Here is a 16511-nt window from a genome sequence, read left to right as displayed (position 1 = left end):
TAACTGCTACTACATGGCAAGACTGCCCTAAATTGGTGAAGTCAATCAGCATATATTTTCTTATTCTGGCATGGTATAATTTAATGGACATCAACAGTAAAGCAAACGTGATAAGTGTTATTACATGGCATGACTGGCCTACGATAATGGGCCAGTCTGAATATATTTTCTTATTGTGATAGGCAGGTTTTAATGGGTCTCAAGAATAAAGCAAACATGATGAGAGTTATTACCTTGCAAGAGTGATCTACATTGGTGACCCAGTCCGGATATATATTCTTATTGTGACATTCCATCCTTCAATGGTCATCATGATTAAAACAAACATGATCCCTTCCCCTCCCCTTAAAACCTTACTACCACACACCCTCCCCCTCGTTCCTTGCACATGCTTGCCTGATGTAGCTCCCTGTATAATTTGGAGAGGCTTTACCAGTATGTTTACCTGCACCAACCTGTTCTATTTATGCATGCCTGATGTAGCTCCCCGTAACATAAGGAGAGGCTTTACCAGTATGTTTACATGCACCAACCTTGTCCTACGTATGCCTGCCTGATGTAGCTCCCTGCAACATGAGGAGAGGTTTTATGTTAACCTGCACCAACCTTGTCCTAGGTATGCATGCCTGATGTAGCTCCCCACATCACGAGGAGAGTCTTTATCAGTATGTACATTTTGCATATTCTTGTATCAAGCACTTAATGTAACTAGCGCCTAGATGCCTCAGGGTTTTGTGTGCTGTAAGGAAATGCCTAAATAAATAAATGATGAGTGTAATTATGTGACAAGACTGTCCTCCATTCGTGGACAAGTCTGGATATAGTTTCTTATATATTTTCTTATTGTGACATGGCATGTTTTATTGGGCATCAAGAATAAAGGAAAAATGATGAGTGTTATTAGGTGACTAGATTGGATTATCTTGGTTTCACCAGTCTGGCTATATTTTCTTTCTGTGACATAGCATGTTTAATGGCCATCAAGAATAAGGCAAGCATGGTGAGTGTTATTAGGTGGCAACACAGGCCTACATGGTGGGCCAGTCTAGATATATGTTCATATTGCGACATGGCCTACTTTGATGGGAATAGAGAGTAAAGCAAACATGATAAGTGATATTACATAACAAGACTAGCCTGCGTTGGTGGGCCAGTTTGATGAATGTTTGAACAAATATTTTAAAGGGCTTCAAGAATTCAGCAAACATGATAAGTGTCGTTAGGTGGCAAGATTGGTCTACGTTGTGGAGCTAGTCTGGATATATTTTCTTATTGTGACATGTCATGTTGTACTGGGCATCAAGAGTAAAGCAAACGTGGTAAGTATTATTATGATGTTGGAATACTGGCGTACTTTGGTGGTGACTGTCTGCATATAATGTATTTCTATTGTATGTAGCGTTATATTGAGAGAACACCCTTAACCTGCGAAGTTCCACCGCCCCAATGAAGGAGCCCCACAACAATTTGTGTACCTTTTATTTAGCACTGGCCCTACTGACGACTCATATAGAGCCAAATAAATCTCCCCCTGTGCCAACAGAGAGCCAAGAACCTGGCTGGGGTGCAGAAGGAATATATTTATTTAAATGCTCAATGAATAATACATTTATTTAATCACACACACAACCTTCTTTGTGGCTCAAAACAAAGCTTCGCACACAATGGCCCTCATTATGGGGTTGCCGGTAAAAATCACTGGTAGGCAGCGGGTTACCGGCAACCCTGTAACACCTTTTCCGCTTTCAGACTTCTCGGTGGCACTGGGATATTATGGCAAGCAGTGGAAACAGTAAATCCCCATTCCCGTGGAGTCCCATGGGAATGGAGTCACTGAAGCACCAGCACTGTTGGTAGCCGTGCCGGTGCTTCAGTGAAAACACTGCTGGTAGGGGCCTGAACTCCTGGCAGGTCAGGCCTGCCGGGAATTCTGCACCCCTACCGGCAAACTCTTAGTTTGGCGGTTCAGAAAGTGTGCTGGTACGTAGCTACTGGCACTCTTATTTCCAGACCGCCAAACTTGTAATGAGACCCAATGACTTTCTTTTTCGTAATGCACATGCAAATATTACTTCACCAAAATATAGCTTAGAAGTAAACAGAGGTTTGATTTTAAAACAAGACATACATCACACGTTCAATGTTAGATACATGAGGTCTCACTTTTGTAAAGCACTGCTCCACCCAGACCCAAAAACCCAAGCATCAATTACATGCAGCATCCTCCTGTTCAAAGGCCAGGTCTATTTTTCAGACACCATTCACTTAAAGGCCTGTATTGGGGAAGTTGGACAGTAAAATGGGGACAATTATTCATTTTGTTTTTCGGAACCCTCTTCATTTAAAGGCCTGTGTTGGGGGATGCGGACTGTTATGAATTTCGTTTTTGGGGCCAAGGGCACCCCTTTGTTTAATACAAGGGTGAAACAGTGGTGACAATTGGGAATTGCATTTTCAGATAAGTATACCTTTTATTTAAAAGCCTGTTTTTGGTAATGGGTTTCAGTTTGAAATTTCGCATTAGGGACAAATATTTTTTGGTTTGAAAGGCAAGGTTTGGGAATGGAACATACACCTTTTTGTTTTAAATACAAGATTTGGGGATGGTGACAATTATCAATTTTGTTTTGGTGGCAAGGATACCCCAATTACTTTAGGTGGCTATAACATTCTGGCTAAGAGAGAGGGAGAATGTTTATAATTTTTCCGAGCTCCCCCCTCTGTAATTCAATTTGGGAGTTAATTACATCAATATACAGTCAAATAAGCTAAGGGTCTACACATCCCCTCCCCATACACACACACTAATGAAAGGAATGAAAGGGAACAGGTTAATTAAATATATCCCCACAATTATATTTTGTTGGGCAATCTACTTACTTTTGGAAATCTCTGGGCTTGGCACTCATGGAGACTGAACAGGGCTTCGCTTTTGGGGAAAAACTGGATTCTTGCCAGCACTACAGTCAATGAGATCCCACAGCAATCCTCCATCTATGACTACAGGTAAGTATCACAGCGTCTGTTTTCTGGTCTGCCCAGCAATGGAAATCTCCAGCCCTCTTACAACTTTTCCACCAGATGATGTTTCAGCAGATCTACTTTGGTGATTTTTAGCAGCCCTCTCCTCTTCCATATTGCAAGACCCTTTTTCCTCTCTAAGCCCCTCCCATGGAAAATGAAGATTAGGTGGTGCTAACTAATGATATTGCAACCAGGATTGGACAGTTACATTCTCTCCACCCCCTAAATCCAGCCCTTCGCTAAGGATTGGTTGAAGAGTATAGATCAGAAATATTGCAACTCCCCTTTGAAATTCACATTTGTTTCAATGTCCAATGTTACCCCAAATGTCCCTACATGGCAAAATGTTGTAATTTACCAATAAATGCCATTATATATAAACATTAATATTTCCCTCCTCATGATGGATCAGTGAAGCTTACTTTGATTTTGGCACCTCATTGCATGTGCACCCTATGATTTTCCGCCCCTTTCACAAAAAGAATGAGAGTTATGAACATGCAATTAAATCTCCAGATACCTACTTTTATACCCACATTCTGGCCAATTCTTAGATTCAGGACATTTTCAGGGCAGCCAGAAACACATTTTAGCTTACCTTTGAATTCCATAAGCCACATGTTGATAAACTTTATTTCAACAAAATCACCTTGAAAATATCTTCAAAATGACATAAGAATGGACGCAGTGTAACTTATCATTGCTCAGAAAGTCCCTAGTTAGGTTAGTCCATTTCAACTAATAGAAAATCCAAACATGTTATACACATTCAAAGCCCCATTTCTCCATGTAATTTTAATTTCTCTGCAAGCATGTTACCAGAGCCTCTTGGACTGAATGTTGGGTTAAGGCCGGGGTAAAACCCATTAGCCTTTTGTTCTTTGAAAGTTTATGGGCAGAGGAGATACTTATCATGTAGCAGACAGTTCACCTCTGCCCTGTGATGTCATGATGCCATGCTGACATGTGGCATTGTGTCCTGTAATCTTAAATTGACCACAATTTTGATCTCATACTTTAAACTTCTAAGCATTTTCCTCATCCAGGGCTGGGTCTGTGTTGATCTGGCACTGTTATAAACACTTTGGTGTACATCAGCTTCACAGAGATTTCCCTTCATGATAAGGAGCCAGACAGGCCTTGAAAATCTGCCCAACAACAAGCAAGATGCTCTGTTTCGGGCCTAAATGAGATTTACATGTGACCTAGCCTTTTTCAATTGTTGCCAGTATTTTGCATGTAAAGCATATTATACATTTACATCTTGCCACCATACACCAAACCTTTTTTCTGATATATTTATTTTAGCAGGGGACATTTTTTTCTCATGTCTTGATTTAAAACTGCAAAACGCCCATGAAAGGCCATTTTAGTGTGAGTAATTGAAAAGCCTCCTTTTCATGTAGAAGGGGCCTTTGATTTTCTCATGCAAATGTGAATTAAAGGCTGCTTTTTCAGTTCGACCTTTCCACATGTAATGAAAGATAGGCCTTTTGGTTTCTAGTACTTGGGCATTCACATAGCATTTCCATTTTTATCGCAGCTCTTCTTTGTGTTACTTACAGAAACACACAAAGTCTACATTACTCGGCCCATTTTCAGTGTGGAAGATTTTGAAGGCTGGCAGGTCATTTTTCCAGTGGACCTTTCAGTTATATTTGTTTGGGCTGTGATTAAACCCAACATGCATTTGATATTTTAATTAGCATCAAGAGTAAAGCAAACACAATAAGTGTTCTTACATGGCACGACTGGCCTACATTGGAGGGCCAATCTCAATATATTTTCATATTGTAACATAGCATTGTTTTAATGGGCATCAATAATAAAGCAAACATGATGAGTGTTATTATGTTGCAAGACGGAACTACATTGACAGGCCAGTCTGGATATATTTTGTTATTTTTACACGTGTTTTTTTTTAATGGCCATCAAGAGTAAAGCAAACATAATATGTGTTACTACGTGGCTAGAGTGGCCTACTTTGGCAGGGCCAGCCTGGATATATATTTTTACTATAGCATTCTGTTTGTTACTCTCACCTGAGTCTTTTCGGGAAGTCTTGGATTTTCCCTTCTTAGCCTTATAACGTAGCCGATCCTAATAGAAATAGGGTCTATCCTGGCCCGCCACCACAACGACCTTCTGTACTTAACTACATGTAGGGCACAGCGGCAGCCAGGAAGGATTTTCACCTGAGACTTAAGGGAAAGCCCAAAGGCATAAAAACCCTCAGCAAGCTGATAGCGATAGGATACGGGCACTCCAGTAGATTGCAGTGAATTATGGATGTTCCGGGCTGAACGAGCAGGAAGGAGCAGTAAGAAGTATGATCTCTATATGGATAAGGCAAGGAATGTTGAAGTAAGCAAGTCCAGAGCACAGAAAGGAGTGGAAAAGAGGACTGTGAAGTATTGAGAAATCAGAGGACGGAAACAGTAGAATGCGTCTTGACGGTACTGGAAGGAAAGAAGGAGCACAGGAGGCAGGGGAGCCAAGACAGACGAGACCCAATTTCAAAGGGGAGCAGGAAAAGCAACAGAGTGACAGACTGCAAGAAATAACTGAAAAAGAAATAAGTGTCTTACCCTAAAGCACGAGAGGACAGGGTTGCAACGCAATGCTCACTGTGTAGTCGCCGTTGTAAAAGGAAGTGCTGCGATGTGAGCGGCCATCTTGGTTGAACAGTAGACTGTTGCAGCAGATGGGGAAACAAAATGATGGATTGCTCGTAGCCCCTGATTGCAGTAAAGTGTAATGGTGTGTTTGCTGCCCTTTACACCAGCCGTGCCACAGTGACCAATGGGTCGCTGTAACAGTTACTGGGAAGCAAGGTAAAGCAAACAAGATAAGTTTTATTGCGTAGCAAGACTAGCCTATGTTGATGGGATAGTTTGATGCATTTGTTTACTGTGGAAGGGCATGTTTTAATGGTCATCAAGAGTAAAGCAAACACGATAAGTGTTATGTGGCTAGACTGACCTACTTTGGTGCAGCCAGTCACTATTTTCTGATGTGCCATTGCATTTTTTACTGCCAGAATGGTAAAGCCAGTATGAGTCTTTTTGCATGGCTATACTGGTCCATATTGTTGCAACCAGTCTTGACATGTTTTCTTATTATGGCATAGCATTTGTTCTGGCAATTCTATCAGGCCTATATACTTAAGAGGGGATACTGGCATATGTTGTTAGAGCCAAAATGGCCATATTTTCTTATAGTATCATAACATGAGTATGTTCTGATATCGGAATGGTGGAAGATATTGGTGCAGCCAGCATGGAATTGTATGAGCACAGCCAGAATGACAATGTTTTTATACTGGAATATATTGTGGGCAAAGGTGCCATGAAAATGCATTGGAAAATGCTCCTATGCACTGTTGTTGACTTTGCATCTATTGGATGTTTTCATGAGTTATCCTAAAACACGGATTGTAAACTCTCTGGCTTTTTACCCAATTATTCAGAAAAGTGCACTGTAAAATGCACCAATAATGCACCCATTCGTTTAAAAATGTTCTCAGGTGGAGAACTCTGCCCGCGAACCTCTTTTTGTTGGTTGATTCGGGCTCCTTCATTAGGCTCCGTTGCTCCTGCATATTTGTGAGAAACATTTACGACCGTCCAATTAAAAAAATCACTAGCTGCCTCTGGTATATGAGCTAGTTTACAAGGGTACGTCAGAGCAGGGGAAGCCCCTTGCTTCTCTCCAAGGCCTGCTGGAGAGGGTGCCAATAGAGCGAAGTAAAAGGAAAGGCTAGGCGTTTGGCTATGGGCGCTACCTTTGTGTAAGGGTCAATGTCTTCGACTGGCACACATTCTGGTGGGTACATCAAAAGTATAAGGTCAAACCACTAACCACACACCAGACGGCTCTTTTCTCCCGCTTAGTAACAAGCACCATTCCCAACCGCTCCCACGAAAATGCGGAACTGGCCCCGAGTAGAGTGCCCGGGGAAGAAGTCAAGATTTCCCACTGCCGCTGATGGTTTTGCTTTTTGAAGCCTCTATTGCCTAAAATATCTGCCAGTTCACCCCTGTACTTCTACTAGCTATTTGCTGGATAATGCTGTATTCCAGTGTCGCCATTTTGGACCAGTCTGCAGTACACTTTAAAAGGAGGCATGATGCGACTGTAACACTAATTCAGTGCCTCTACCATCCGCCGTTGCAGTTGATCTATATGTAATGGAAGAGGTGACAAACCTTGTTGGTAGTTGGCGCGGGCAGTTCGTGGTTATCCACTTTGTGTGCGGTTTGTCTTGGCACCCAGTTATACGTGAGTGGAGAATGTCTCCGTAGCTCCGACGACGTCAGACGGAGCTACGGAGACACTCCATGATAGGCTATCCAGCTGCAGCAGGCACCCTAATAGGGTGGCCCCTGGCCCTCTATACCATCCTCTGGCATCCATGTCACCCAACTTGTGCCGGCCTTAATAAAGACTACGGTCGAAACGCGCGTCGGCTACCTGTTTCACCCCTATGGCAATTACTGCCAGATCTTGTCACGTGTTTTTGAGTACATTAAAACATTGTACATAAACAACTTTTGACTGATGTGTCCACATTCTCTACTCACTCACGTATAACTGGTGCCAAGACAAACCGCACACAGAGTGGACAACCACGAACTGCCAGCACCAACTACCAACCAGGTTTGTCACCTCTTCCAGTACATTAACTCCTGAGAACCCTGGAGTTTGGTTCTTTGACAAACCATGTGGCTGGCTGCAGGCAACAACCCAATTCAAAACTAAAACGGTGCGCAGGGGACCGGCTTTTCCCAACCTTCCTGAAAACTGATCTATATGCAATCCTCTAGGTGCGGCTTCACAGCTGCCCAATTATATCATAATGATTTAGCTGTCATCGGACTGACCGTAAGTGACGCGCACGGGAGGCAACCACAACCCTTGGAAGCCCATCTTCCAGTCTGGGGCAAAGGAGCGGGCCGGATGTGGAAAGATGGGCTTTCTAACCACGGGAACGTTTCCCTCACTTTAAGGAACCACCCGACGGGTTTGAAAGGAGAATGCCCGCTGTGATTGTGTTGCCATCGTGAAAAATGAAACCCGATTGAGTGCATTGTAGGATACTGTATTGTGAGTCACTAGTTTGTATAAAGCACCCAGCCTGCGGCCGTGGGTGGCTTCCTGTGGCACAGAAGTCTCCAGTGACTTCTTATATTCCGTGAATGTGAGGTCGGGGGCATACATTCTGTATACTGTGGACAGCTATTTCATTATTTGTGTGGAGTGCAACTTGATTGAGTCCAGTGACTGCAAAAGTACCTGGGGGTGGTGAAAGAGCTCAAGCAAACCACACAAAAGGAGTTATGGGAGGCCTAGTGATGGCACCTGTGTGCCCCTGAAGGTTGAATAACCCATCCACTTCCTTGTAGAGGCAGCAGGGCCACTGCACACATGGGCACTGCACTAGAGCAGGGCTCTGGAACCTCTGGCTCTCCAGATGGCTTGGACTTCAAGTCCCATGAGCACTAATGGCCAATGGTGATGGATCACGCGAGCCAGTGTCCAAACATCTGGAGAGCCCAGGGTGGCAGACCCCTGCACTAGAGTATGTCTGAGAAGAATGGGCTCCATCGGTGGGATTCATCGGCCTGTGAATGCATTTCCATCTCCCTGCACATCTGCTGCCCCTGTGCTAAATAAAAGTGCCCGGACACCTGTGTGCCACCGGACAGCTGTGTGCCACCGGCACGCGATGGGCAGACCTGCCTGCCCTAAGGGTTTGTCCCGGGGCCTCTGGATTCTCATGCTCTTCTTTGGGGCTCCCGGGAAGAGCACGAAAGCTCCGGGTGGTCCAGAGCTGCCATGGAGTGGGTCGGCTGCCCTCCCTCTGCAGTGATCAGAGGTTGCCCTCAGGCAGCACAGTCCACACCGTAAAACTATTAACGCCTCTTTGTTACTAACTTGCTGGTCAGTGATGAGAACTAAGGCTATTTGCATCAGAAAGTCCAAAAAAACTCCAGATAAATATTCAAGTCTGTGCCTCATTTCAAGACAGGAACATGTCAACTGGCAATTCTAGTATGTGTTCTGCCAGCAATAAATCAGAGGTAAAATATCACTTTCAAATACAGCTGATCATTTCTGGGAGGAGTAGGGACTCTGCAGAAAATAAAATCCCCATGATTCCCTGGGATTGCTGGAGTTCCTGCTTTACCACTGACGGTGATTTTAGCACCCTCTGTAATTAACTTAGTGGTAATTCAGTTGTAAACTTTCTGTAAATCTGTCCAGCTGTATTGGGCCCTCTGTAATTGAGGGCACACTACCACCAGCAGTGTTTACTGGAAACCAGAGGCAGTCAGTCACATTACCACCCTTTCCAGAATAAGACCTAGGATGTGCTAAACTGCTGGCAATTGTCACTGAAGATAAAATCTACCATGAACGTGTCTTGGAAATGGTCTCACGCATTAAGCCCTGACACGATGTAAAGTATGTGATCTGTGTTGTCTCATAGCACTCATACAATCATAGGGAAGGGCATTATTGGCAGGGTCATAGCCCAGAAAAATAGCGGTATTTTTTTTTAATGAAAAACGCTACTTTTCTCCAGCAGTATTTCCACTGATGGTAATTTCATGCCGCCAGCGGTAGTATATAATACTGATATCTCCGCCATTCTGGGAGGCTGCTGATGTATCCCATATGTCCAGACATGGGCTTTCCGATTACAAAACATTGGCACCGGCTGCTGGAGTAAAATGTTTACACTAGAAGGAAGCCAAGTACAATGCAAAGCATGCCAGGAACCACACATAGACTCCCTTACACCAGGTGCAACTTTTCATCGTCACCGTCTTTTGCATATGAGGCACTTCTGCTTCTGAAGTCGCCCAACTCTATGGCAGTAGCCTTCAAATTATTTAATTAATTGCACACACCCGTCCCCCAGCAGGTGTAAATAACACAGGGCCCACTTCTAGACCTCCCTGTGTTTTTTTTTATTTTTTTATTTTTTAATCTCTATCACTTGGGCCAGTTCCTTTTAATATTAAGTGCTACCCTCACCTATGGGTTCTAACAGTGGTCTACGAATTTAGGCGGTGCGGTAAGACATGCTGCGACAGCGAGCGCACCCGTAAGCTCTTCGGGTTGCTGCCATGGGTGGCGCGGCCGAGCCTCTCGGAAGCAGCCCAGAAGACAATCCTCGATGGATGCATAAATGCACCACAGCAGAGGCGTTGCTAGGGGTGCCCTGAAGGGGCTATAGCCACGGGTCTTTTGGTTGTAGCCCCGAATATAAGCTCAGGTACTACAACCAAAATGTTAGCTAGCCCCAGTCCGGCCAGTGGCGTAGCCCCTGATCTTTTCCAGAGCTGGCAACACCCCTGGGGGGTCATGTAGGAGTGTGTTAAATGAAAGCCAAGCACTGGAAAAGGGAAGCCCCAGTGACGGTCATGGTATCGTCCTAGGTGTGCTCTATTTACAAAATCTGGATGTTTGCACTAAGGGAAAGCGGACTCAACTGTCACCTTTTCTGCCACAAACTGAGTCTATCGACCCCTCTCTGCTGCTCCTCCGGTTCCAGGCCTTGCAAGATGCACTCGGCATTCTCTGTGGGGCAGGATAGGTAATTCTGAATAAAGCACAGGGAGGCCACCATGACCACTTTCACATGTAACGTTTCCCCCTCTATCTTTTCATTCTACACTTGTACTTGGAGCAACTGTGGTATAGTAACTGGATTGCGTATATGGGAACGAGCAGCCCAGTGCCAGAATGGGACCGGATTTCCACGGATTCGGAAACCGCCGAAATGGGTCTTTGTGGATACCAAATCCAGGGAAACCAAAGCCGACCCACGGCTCACACTGCACCCGCAGCAATCAGCTGACCCCCGAGCTCCGTGACTAACTTCTGAGCTTGGAGGAGCTCTGCCCCTGTGTGCCTTTGTTTTGCATTTCTCCAAAATGAAGTACATTTAGTTGGACATGGCTGCGGGCACAGCAGGGAGTGGGTGACAAGGAGTGTCTATTGTTCCTTAACTGATGCTGAAGGTGGGTGATTAGAAAAGGGAGGGATGTTTAAAGCTGAATGCTGTGTGAAATAATGACTTCAAGGAGGTGATCATATACACGTTTTCTTTCACTGTGTTTATTTCAGTCTTCACGGATAATAAGTTGAAAACCCGGATTGGATTTGTTTAGCCTAACATTCCTTTTTATGTTAGCAAATGTAGGCTTCCATTCGGGATGGGGTAAATAAAGCAGCTGCTGCTGTACTCCTGTTGCTGAACATGTCATTGCAACAGTAACTCTCAGCCTATACATATAGTCAGGTTGGTTTATTATGTGATATTTGGGATGGGGTAAATAAAGCAGCTGCTGCTGTACTCCTGTTGCTGAACATGTCACTGCAACAATAACTCTCAGCCTATACATATAGTCAGGTTGGTTTATTATGTGATATGTGTACGGTTCACGCCATTTAAAGGGTGGTATGTTATTGTAGCTCTGTGATTTTTACATTGTTTACAAGTGTCACTTGACTGCCATGACTCCAGCCCCCGGCCACGCCCCCGCCTCGGCGCAATCCCAGAGCATTTATTTTCCATTTCCAGCACTGCATGAGCCCTGAGTTCTACACGCCCCCCAGCCCCCGCCCCCGCGCACTTACACACCCACTTGCTGTTTCCCTGTATGTAGCAGGCATTTCTGCAGTGGAAGCTAGATTGTTAAAGCAGCCGCGTAGGAGCAATAGCAGCAGACCGCCACCCTCACCCGCCCCCTTGGCAGCTCCGGGAAATATCGCCCAGCTCTGGCACCGCGTCCCTGGGCAGCCTGTGGAAGGCACGCTCCGGTAATTGCTCGCATTGTGCGGCCGCTGGACCTGGGAGGCTGGCTGGGCGCTGCTGCTTCCCGGGCTCCCCGGATGGATTTATGTGCACCTGCCTCGCCGCTCCGGTGACGCGGGGCCAGGACGGATTCCTCGAAGGACCTGTGCGCGCGGTGGCTGGTTTCAGGAGGGGCAGGTGTTGCTGTTACCCGGGCTCCGTGTGACGAGGCGCCACCCGGCAGCAGCACGCCCCATGATTTAACATGAGCCCGGCAGGAGGCGTGCTGAGGGTCGACGTCTTCCACACAGGTCGCCCCTGTCTGGTAAGCCATAGGCAGGCACCCCACATGCCCGCTGGCATTGCTCTGTTGCTGCAGCATTACCTGCCAAGCTCACTGCTTTCTGGTTCATCCCTCCCTCGGGCACACCATATTCTAGCTCCAGAATGCAGGGCTTTTGGGGGAAACGAGCCCGAGGAGATGTGTTCAAAGAGACTCCACCCCAGTACTGTGTATGGCCCAAACGGGTATTTTTCCAGCAATTTCAGGTGTTGTTCGCATTTTTCATGGCAAACTGATGTATAATAGGCCATGTGGAGAGGCCATATCCTCGTGCAATGCGTGTGCCTGAGTGCCAGCTGTTGCAGATGGCACAGGCTTTTATGTGTATAAAAGGTGATGTAATTCTCGGGTATGGAGTGAGAATCAGTGTGAGCCAGGCGCTTTAGACCGCGTGGCATGGATTCCTAACCTTGGCTGTTATGGCGAAATGTGTGCGGCTATTCATCTAATAATAATTACACATTTTTTATGATAGCTCTTTCTACCCCGACCCCAAATATCTTTAAATAGCAGCTGTTAACATTACTAAATGAATTGACCTATGAAAGATGAAAGTTTACCTGTCTTACCTTAACGGGATCTGTAGAAGCAAGGGGGGTGGAGGGGCAGTCGGATGTTGATGGGGAGGAGGTTCCAGAGTCTTGCGGCCTAGACAGAAAAAGCCTGTCTTCTATTTTTTTCCTTCCTGCACCAGTGGAGTTTAAGTCTACACATGCCCTTGCATCTGGTGGATCGTAGGCCTTCAGATATGCTGAGTTTCTCAGTGAGGTAGGTTGGGGACTTCAGGGTGACAACCTTGTAGATGATGCAGCAGGATTTGAAGATGATCTAGGCTTGTAGCAGGAGCCTGTGCAGTTCGTTGCGGGTCGGGCTTATGTGGTCGAATTTGCAGTCGTTTGATGAGTCGTGCTGCGGGACGTATCTCAGGGCAACCAGGATAGTCGCCGGAAGGCCTTCCAAAAGGCCATCGCCACCATCCAGGTGGGAGAGCACCAAGGCTTGAGCAGCAGACCTGAAGTAGTTTTCTAGGAAGAAGGGCTTGGTTTTCTGCAGGACAGAATGTCGGTACCAAGCCATTTGTGTTTCCCTTGCTATGTGCTGTTTGAAGGAGAGGTGTCTGTTGATGTCGAACCCAAGGGACTTGGTGCAGGTGATCCGTTGGGATGTGAAGCCCTCGAGGTCCATAGCAGAGACCCAGGTCTGTATGTCCAGGTGTTTGTTGTTTTTGGTCAGCAGTAGAAATTCAGTCTTGGAGAGGTTGAGCTTCAGGGAATCACTGGACATCCATGACTGGAACAATGAGCGGCCCATCGATATCTTCATCTGCGTATTGGCGGATGTGGTTGTCTTGTGGAGCGAGGAAGGTTCCAACCGGTTCCATGTAAAGATTAAAGATTACAGGGAAGAAGATGGATCCTTGCTGGACTCCACGTGTGATGGGCAGAGTTGGTGATCTGGAGGAATCCATGTGGACAAACTGGTGACGATTAGCAAGTTACGATTTAAACAAGTTGATGATCTTGCTGATCCCCATGTAGAGTGTTGGTGACTGTCTGGTGGTCTGCTGTGTCAAATGCTGCTGAGAGGTCAAGGAGAACCAGGAGGCAAGGGTAGCCATCATCAAGTTGTTTTAAGGGCAGCATCAATCTCCTTGATGGTAGTCATTTCTGTGCTGGATCTGGGTCTGAAGCCAGATAGCTAGGACTGAAGGAAGTGCTTAGCTTCAATGTGTTAGGATCCTACCTAGGAAGGGAACATTGGTGATGGGGTGGTAGTTGCTGAGGATGTCAGGGTTCAGTGTTGGTTTCTTGAGAAGCAGGAGGATTTGTCCAGTCTTGAGGGTCGAGGGGAAGGTGCCTTGAATTAGGAAGCTGTTGATAATTGTCAGGTAAGGGAGAAGTGCTTCAGAGCGTCGGAAGTGTCTTTAGTATGGAGGTAGGGAGGATGTTGTCCTCATACAAAGTGGCCTTGTTGGATGCTAGGATGGCAGTGAGGTCTTCCAAATGCGAGTGTCTGCAAAGTTGTCCATGTATTTGTGGTTTTGCGAGATGGAATGTGCAATGTGCTGTCAGTTGTAGCATTGGTGTCTGTGTCTGTGTTGGTGGATCATGCTGATCTTATTGATGAAGAAAGAGTTGATGGCATTGGATTTCTCGATGGAGTGCGCTGTGGGTGGGTCTGGCAGAGGGTTGGTGTAGTGAATAGGTCTCTGCTTTCATTGTTGGACTTGGCTAGGTGTTTTGGTAGTAGTTGGCCTTGGCAGTGGTGATCAGTCGCCTGCGTGTAGCACAGAGTTCCCTGAGAGGGCGAGGTTGGATGCTCTGCAGGATTATCATCACGCCTTCCCTTGTTTTCTTATGGTTTGTTTGTTGAAGTTGAGTTCTTGAGTACACTAGGCTGCGGAAGGTTTAGTCTTGAGGGTGCATTGTTTCACTGGGGCACTGGGGTTGATGTTGGTTGTGAGGATGGTGTTGAGTTCTTGGAGAAGGGACTCACTGTCCTAGTTCGTCAGAGGTAGATCCACTGGGAAGTTCTTGAGTGATCTGAAGGCTTTAAAAAGCCATAAAAAATGTGTGGCATACCAATGTTGGAAAAATCCAGGAGCAAGGTCAACAGGACCACACCCGCTAGCCCTAAATAGAGAACAGTGGTCACACACAAGATAGCGCTAAACATTAAAAGTGCTGAACCTTGCACACAAGAGAGAATACCTAAGTGCACCTCTGACCAGGAAGGACACACGCATTGCCTGTTGCATGCGTGCTGCTCACCACCCTGAACCTACTGAGAAGCTCAGTAAAGTGGCATCACCATGGTCTCCCAGAGCGCAGAGCTCTATAACTCAAACCTGTAAGGATTCTGTGTGGCCCAACCATACCTCTTTCAGATTAAAGAATGAGGAAAAGAACTTTCAGTGGCAAAATCATCAGTTGAAAAAAATTAGGTACTAACACCACAAAACAGCACTCCCATGGGACCCTCATGCTACTATACTATGTGTACATTTCCCTCCTCCCCCGATTTAGCATGCAGGGCAGTAAGAGACTGCCTTCCACTTTCCTGGGGGCAATTAATGTATAATAGATTTATTTTATCCATTGCCTACATATGGGAAACACGTAAGGATGATAATCACCAAGTGCATGGTCTCTTTAAATCAGCAGGATGCCCCCCCCCCACTACAGACCCTAGGCAGACGACCCCTTGCTAAAAGATGGCATCTTTAGGATAGGGCATCAGTCAGTTTGATTTTTTTTAAGCGCATGCGAAGTATCGAGCACAGTAATTTGTGCAATTCTAGAGTATGTACTTTTAGAGCTACATGCATATTTATGTTTGCAGGGTTTAATTCTCATATAAAATACGCTCTTTCATCTCTTGTGGGCATGTGACTTCGAGGTGGCACTGGAAAGGTAACCTAAGCCAGGCGGTGTCGAGGTGTGGAAACATGATTATAAATGTATGAGCTGCAGCAGTCTGGGTGTCCTGCACAGGCACCGATGAAGAGATGTGGAACTGAGACTTCTGTCTATAACCCGAGCACCGACCAATGCAGTCTTACCTCAGGGATTCGCAAAATCCTTATGGCAGGCCACATGAGTGCTTTGACCCATGTACTGTATGCACACCTTCAGAGTAGCCATTACATCGATCTCATGTGGGCGAAAGGCTGTGTTGGCTCTTCCAGGAATGTAACCAGTGTCTCAGGAAGGTGAGTCCATAGTTGCCAACATGACCCATTCCAATCTAGGTGCTTATCCAGTCCTGGTTTTTCTTTGCATTCTGGGACTTGTAATCCGAGTTTTATTAATGGGAAAAGTGAAACTACAAATCCCAGAATGCACAGAGCAAAAACAGGACTGGATAAGCACCTACAGATTGGAATGGGTCATGTTGGCAAGTATGTGACTTACTATGGCACTTCATGCCACTGTCCCTTCTTGGAGCCTGTGGAATGAGGCATACTTTACCAGCAACCAGTGGCAGCTGGTGACTTTTTTAATTGCAAGGGTGTAAATGTTTCCCCAAATTTGTGGGAGCGACGGAGACCAAACCAACCAAGGTAGGTTCTGGTGGGTTCTCCATAAAATAATGGGTTAAAATGGTGCATTTTACAGCACAATTTAGTGAAAAATTGGGTAAAATGCCACATAGTTTACAAATGCTTTTATTGGGTTAGTCAGGAAAAAAACCAGTAGATGCATTTCACAAACAGAGCACAGGAGAAATTTCATGTAGTCTTTTCCCACAATATAAATACGCCAGTATAAATAAGGTAATGCTGACTGTGCACCCATACATTTCCAGGTTGGCTGCATTAATATCTGCCAGCAT

The 16511-nt window shown here is 45.6% G+C and overlaps 1 protein-coding gene across 6 annotated transcripts in view; it reads left to right on the top strand.

The window, feature by feature from the left end:
* Positions 1-16511, top strand: part of SMPD3 (sphingomyelin phosphodiesterase 3) — a 1269436-nt gene that overhangs the window by 706835 nt on the left and 546090 nt on the right. Inside the window, exon 1 of one of the 6 annotated variants that reach the window (XM_069653744.1) lies at positions 11709-12158. The exons of the other annotated variants lie outside the window; for them this stretch is intronic. The gene's annotated coding sequence lies outside the window, so the exon portion shown is untranslated. Of the gene's footprint in view, positions 1-11708; positions 12159-16511 lie in introns of those variants that run through there. 6 annotated transcript variants of the gene reach the window in all.

The sequence above is a fragment of the Ambystoma mexicanum genome, chromosome 1p, assembly GCF_040938575.1.
Source record: "Ambystoma mexicanum isolate Mex_15411 chromosome 1p, UKY_AmexF1_1, whole genome shotgun sequence".
Lineage (NCBI taxonomy): Eukaryota > Metazoa > Chordata > Amphibia > Caudata > Ambystomatidae > Ambystoma > Ambystoma mexicanum.
The sequence above is the reverse complement of the archived record's forward strand: the minus strand, read 5'-3'. Positions and strand labels throughout refer to the sequence as shown.